Below are 6,882 nucleotides of genomic sequence, written 5' to 3'. Positions count from 1 at the left end.
TATTTGAAAGTCAAAACCTGTTGGATCATTCATCCCATCATATGAAGCTGAAGCTGCGCGGGATCATGCTTTCGTGAAAAGACGACCAGCTCTGTTTTCTCCGCAGAGAATTCGATACCCAGATGAACAGCCCAAACAGACAAGTTATCTAAGGTATCTTGCAATGGTTTTTGCAGATCAATAGCTTTGGGTCCAGCAACTGAAACCACGCCATCATCTGCCAATAGTCTTAGTGTACATGCGGGGTTACTAGACAGCTGTCAATGTCGTTTACATAGAAATTATACAGGAGCGGACTGAGGCATGAACCTTTCGGGAGACCCATGTAGCTAATTCTGATTGTTGCCAAATCGGCATGTGAAAAATACATGCACTTCTCTGACAAAAGGTTGTGCAAATAATTATTTATAACCGGTGGGAGTCCATGTTGGTGGAGCTTGTCTGAAGGAACATCAATGGAAACTGAATCAAATGCTCTTTTAATGTCTGAAAATACGAATGCCACACGGAACCACCCGCGATCCCATTTCAACCAAAATATTAGTTGATTTCCTGAATTCGATTGGTTAAAATTTGGTACAACTAATCGATTGTTGTTTTAACTAAACTGTAATTTTTGTTTTTCGATTAGCAGAAACGATGGTTGAAACAACTAATTTAACTGTTTGAAAAAAAAAATGCTGTCAATAAGTGAGGACACATACCTTTCAATTTGAACAAATATTTTAGTTGAAATAACTGGTGGTGTTATTGAAACAAAATTCTGTTAGTTGAAAAATAAATCGGTGTTATTTGTTTTAGACATGGCAAATAGTTGAATCAACTCGAACAATGTTATTGATTTGCAAAAATAATCAAAATCTACTCACTGATATACGTCATGATCTATTTGAAATAAGTTCGGTATGTTGAGATTCATGAAATGAATATCATTGTTAAAATAGAAAACAGTATTTTATATTGACATGTAATATCATTAGGGCTGATCACTGCTGATTTTAAGTGATCTTTACCAAGGAGTAAATTATCATTACGAAATCAGAACTGATCTGATCTCAAAATGGTTTTGTTTTTTGTATGATCATGATCATGTCAAGTCGAGATCAGTGAAGATCTAAATTCTAAAAAAATACTTCTGATTTGATCGGAAATGATTGATGTAGAAAAACGTTTTTAATCAGCAAAAGTGCCCGGAGGGGCGAGTAAATTAACGAGATTAACAATTTTACCTAACATGAGTTTTGGTAGATGATGCCTTCAAACGATTGAACTAAAGTTATGCACTGATAATTTTAGTGAATTAATATGAGCTTGGGTGCATCAACCGCTGGGAATTGGAATTTTGCGACGGCAATTCAAACGCGCCATTTAATCGCAACGCGTTCTGTGTGTTTGAAATCCTTCGCTCCTGTTACTTTTATAAATTAAATTCATGTCCAAAAGCGTTTTATTGCTAATGCATGAACATCATCATCCGTATCAAACAGCTGGAAGTAAATCAATGATCGAATTTGAAGCATAAAATTTTTGCGCATACCTGAAAGATTACGAGATGATCATTCATTAACATTTTCTAATTTGTCACCAAATCTTTTTCATCTTAAACAAGGTTAACTTTATCACAACACCGCTGTTAGATAAACACTTGTTATCATAAATTTCTCAAATCGAATGAACACAATTTCACCAAACGCTTTAACCATCGATGTTGTTTTCATTGACATTTTGAAGCGACGCGAACAGATTTCAACTAAAAAAGTTGTTGATTTTGCATTGCGATTATTGTTTTGCTTTCAACTGTCTCCGGCATTTGACAGCATTCAAAACAACATATTTTTCAACTATGTCACTTGAATATATGCAAATCAAAAACCATATTGGTTGAATCAAAAATAAATTAGCTAAATCAACTATAGCAAAAATCAAAAACTGCGATATCGCAATTTTATTATCGAAGGGTTCTCCGTGCATTTGTTGTTTTTGAGCGAAGGTAATTTGGATGTCAGACGAAAGTAATGCAAGGCAATCATTCGTCCCTTTATTTCTACGGAAACCAAACTGAGTATCTGACAACAAGCCGTTCGTCTTGACCCAAGTGTCGAGACGTCGTAGAATAATTTTTTCGAACAATTTTCTGATGCAGGACAACATTGAAATGGGTCTATATGACTTGTGATTGAAAGCTGGTTTCCCCGGTTTTTGAATGGCGATAACTTTCACTTGCCTCCAGTCAGGTGGAACAATATTTTGCTCAAGAAACTTGTTGAACAATTCCAACAAACGTCTTTTTGCAAGGTCGGGCAGATTCTTCACCAAGTTGAATTTAATTCTGTACAACCCAGGAGCGTTATTGTTACAAGACATGAGTGCTATGGAAAATTCCATCAATGAAAAGGGGCTATCAATGGAACCATTATTTGGAGAAGGCTTCTTAATAATGCAATGCGTTGGAACAGAATCTGGGCAAACTATCCTCGCAAAGTCAACCCCTTACTCATGTCCGATTTAGCTCAAACTTTGCATGAGGACTTTTTTCGAGGAGCCTACACTTTTGAGCACTAGAGCTTTACGATATTAGAGGTGATCCCAAAATATTTGTACCCTTATATATAAGAGCGGTGAAAATCAACGTACTTTGTCGGTTACGCCACTTATACCAATCATTGCATGGCTAGTACTATGGATTCTTAGTGTCAGTAGGATCCATAGTACTAGCCATGCAATGATTCTGTACACTAAGAATCGGCTGCGAAGTCTGTTGAAACAGAAAGGCCAAATTCCACCAAAGGAATGTAATGCCAAGACTTTGACTTTGCAATATTTTGGGATCACCTCTAATTTCGTAAAGCGCTAAAGCTCAAAAGTTTAAGCACATCGAAAAATGTTCTCATGCAAAATTTGAGCTAAATCGGACATGCGTAAGGGGTGCTGCCCGGCGGTAGGGGTTTGAAAATTTTCGATCTTGAAAAAGCACCATAGGGGGGAGTACATGAAATTTCTGAAATCGGAAATTCTTTTTTGATTCGGAAAATCTTAAAATTGCATGAAACGTCGAGATTTAGTGTTATCTCAAAGAAAAAAATTTTCTTGAAAACAATCGACTTTCTGAGATATTTTTTCAAAGTCCCAGAAAGTCGATTTTAAAACAAAAAATTTTTTTTTTGGGATGACACTGCTTAACGAAATTAGGAAGTTATTATGACATTCAAACAGATTTAAAAATGATATTTCACACGAATAATTGGTTGTTTTAATTATTAGAAAACAGTGTGGAGAGCTATGTTCAGCGTGATGGATTCGTCAATGCTTTTCAGACAGCCAGTCTGGGATCGAAAACCGAACCCGCTCAGTAAGATTATGGAAATTTATCTGACCCGAGAGGTAAAAACCTCTATAACTGAAACAAAAAAGCAGTATTTAGAGCGTTTTTTAATTTAAAGAACAATTGGTATGTGATTTTGAAACTCTCAAATTCCAAAAACAATGAAGGTCTATGACTTTACCTGTAACAATCAGACACCAGCTTACAGTGTTCCAAGAATAAAGAAAACTTTCTGTCCGGTTTCATCGCCGGAGGAAACGAATTTTCCTCACTGCGCAATAATCAAACTTGAGCTTCTGTTTATGATCCCGGGCGGATTCCCGCCAGGCGCAACTCGAACAATTTGAGTCGATTTATGCGCTTGGTTCTGACTTTTTAATCGACTGTTCAGAAACATTCAAATTGTTTCAATTTCTCAAAAAGTTGGTTAACATGAACCCGCTGCCCGGATTTGAGTCAGCAAGGAGCGGAACGGAATCGACGCAAAACGGCAAAATAATTGTGATTTTGGCCGCGAGAAGCCGAACCTCTCTCCGAAGAAATATGAAATATTCCCCGTAAAACATGGGCAATAATTCTCACCGGTTGGGCCGAAACAGCTTCGAGCCAGCCAGTTCCCAAAACTGCCGAAATGTGGAAAAAGAAGTTCGCTTGCCCCAACGCACATTAAAATTATTTATTCGGCGAAGGCGTCCGACAGGTCGGCTTACGAATGTACGGGTTTCCTGGTCTCAAACGTTTTGGTTTTTTGTCGTGAATACGACTTACTTTACTATGGGGTGCCTTTTCAAAATTTACCCTCTGAGAGAGTGATAAGTTTTTGATCGTGAATATCTCTTGTTGTATCTAACGAATCAACATAATTTTTGCTACATGCCATCGGAAATATGATCACAATTTTATGATAAAATTTTCAGTTGTGTGACATAATCTCAAATAGTTCAAAATTAAACTTTTCTGAAATGTTTGGTATAAACGAGTATCAAAGAGGATAATTCATATGGCGCGTTTGCCTTTCTCGTATTTTGAAAGCTCATAGCTCAGTGATCTGTGGAAGGATTTATATAATCTAACTACCAATAGAATCGAAATTTTTCAACTTAAACGTGTATAGCAAGAGCATTGAAGTATTTCAATAGTACACTATTGAAAAACCTATCTCATTTGACCCATGTCAACACCAGCCAATCAGAACGCGTTCTGAGGAAGAGAAGAAAATAGCTGCTGCTGTACAACAAATCGTTCAAGAAAAATGTTTCCAAAAGTGGTGAATATCGTAGTGAGTTCCTCAATTTGGTCCTTCTGAATGCTAGAAACGAATCCCTACAGCATATTGATAGTCTCTTTCAATAAATTATGCAAATCCGAAATGAAATAATCGACATTGAAATTCTATATGCGGCTATTTTTATAGCCGTTAGGACCGCCCATTAGTGAAAAAGCTACAAACGAAATCACATAAAAGGAAATCTCTTAACAAAAATTGAATCAGTTTGGATTCTATCGCCACTGCGAGCAGATGTGTTTTGTGTCGTCTGCACAGCTAGTTTCGCTTTCGACAAGAGCGATTACGTCACAGCTGCCAGTCATTTCGATGGATGAAAAAGCAACGTTGGAGAGCATTATAAAAAATCAGCCGTTCTAATGGCTCTAAAATTTTTCTAAAGAACTATTAGGATTTGTTTTTCGCAAATCGCAGGTAATTATCCTCAGTTTAGTGCAAATCAAGAACAATTTGGTTAGATTTGTGCACTTTTCGCTGTGTGAAATTCACAGTAATCGAGATCAAGTGAAGCCTTTTTTTGAGAAAAATGTTCCGAGTTTAATATCGTAGAGAATTCCGCAATTTGACCCTTCTGAATGCTGGAAATTAATCCCTACAGCATATTGATAGTTTTTTTCAAAAAATTTTGCAAATCCGAAATGAAATAATCGACATAAAAATTCTGTATGCGGCTATTTTTATAGCCGTTAGGACCGCCCATTAGTGGAAAAGCTACAAACGAAATCAAATAAAAGGAAATCTCTTAACAAAAATTGAATCAGTTTGGATTCTATCGCCACTGCGAGCAGATGTGTTTTGTGTCGTCTGCACAGCCAGTTTCGCTTTCGACAAGAGCGATTACGTCACAGCTGCCAGTCATTTCGATGGATGAAAAAGCAACGTTGGAGAGCATTATAAAAAATCAGCCGTTCTAATGGCTCTAAAATTTTTCTAAAGAACTATTAGGATTTGTTTTTCGCAAATCGCAGGTAATTATCCTCAGTTTAGTGCAAATCAAGAACAATTTGGTTAGATTTGTGCACTTTTCGCTGTGTGAAATTCACAGTAATCGAGATCAAGTGAAGCCTTTTTTTGCGAAAAATGTTCCGAGTTTAATATCGTAGAGAATTACGCAATTTGACCCTTCTGAATGCTGGAAATGAATCCCTACAGCATATTGATAGTTTTTTTTCAATAAATTATGCAAATCCGAAATGAAATAATCGACATAAAAATTCTGTATGCGGCTATTTTTATAGCCGTTAGGACCGCCCATTAGTGAAAAAGCTACAAACGAAATCACATAAAGGAAACTCTTAACAAAAATTGAATCAGTTTGGATTCTATCGCCACTGCGAGCAGATGTGTTTTGTGTCGTCTGCACAGCTAGTTTCGCTTTCGACAAGAGCGATTACGTCACAGCTGCCAGTCATTTCGATGGATGAAAAAGCAACGTTGGAGAGCATTATAAAAAATCAGCCGTTCTAATGGCTCTAAAATTTTCCTAAAGAACTATTAGGATTTGTTTTTCGCAAACCGCAGGTAATTATCCTTAGTTTAGTGCAAATCAAGAACAATTTGGTTAGATTTGTGCACTTTTCGCTGTGTGAAATTCACAGTAATCGAGATCAAGTGAAGCTTTTTTTTGCGAAAAATGTTCCGAGTTTAATATCGTAGAGAATTACGCAATTTGTCCCTTCTGAATGCTGGAAATGAATCCCTACAGCATATTGATAGTTTTTTTTTCAATAAATTTGCAAATGCGAAATAAAATAATCGACATTAATATTCTGTATGCGACTATTTTTATAGCCGTTAGGACCGCCCATTAGTGAAAATGCTACAAACGAAATCACGTAAAAGAAAGCTCCTAACAAAAATCTAATCAGTTTGGATTCTATCGCCAATGCGAGCAGATGTATTTTGTGCCGTTTGCAAAGCTAGTTTCGCTTCCGATAAGAGTGATTACGTCACAGCTGCCAGTCATTTCGATGGATGAATAAGCATCGTTGGAAAGCATTATAAAAAATCAGCCGTTCTAATGGCTCTAAAAGTTTTCTGAAGAACTATTAGGATGTGTTGTTCGCAAATCGAAAGAAAATATCCTCAGTTTAGTGCAAATGTAGAACAGTTTGGTTAGATTCTTGCACTTTTCGCTGTGTGAAATTCACAGTAATCGAGATCAAGTGAAGCCTTCTTTGTTTTTGCGAAAAATGTGGAAAAGGGGAATGCTTGCATAATTCATACAATTGATCAACTATTTGATATTCGGAAGTGTTAAGGAACATGTCATTTG

The sequence above is a fragment of the Malaya genurostris genome, chromosome 2, assembly GCF_030247185.1.
Source record: "Malaya genurostris strain Urasoe2022 chromosome 2, Malgen_1.1, whole genome shotgun sequence".
In the NCBI taxonomy this organism is placed as follows: Eukaryota; Metazoa; Arthropoda; class Insecta; order Diptera; family Culicidae; genus Malaya; species Malaya genurostris.
The sequence above is the reverse complement of the archived record's forward strand: the minus strand, read 5'-3'. Positions refer to the sequence as shown.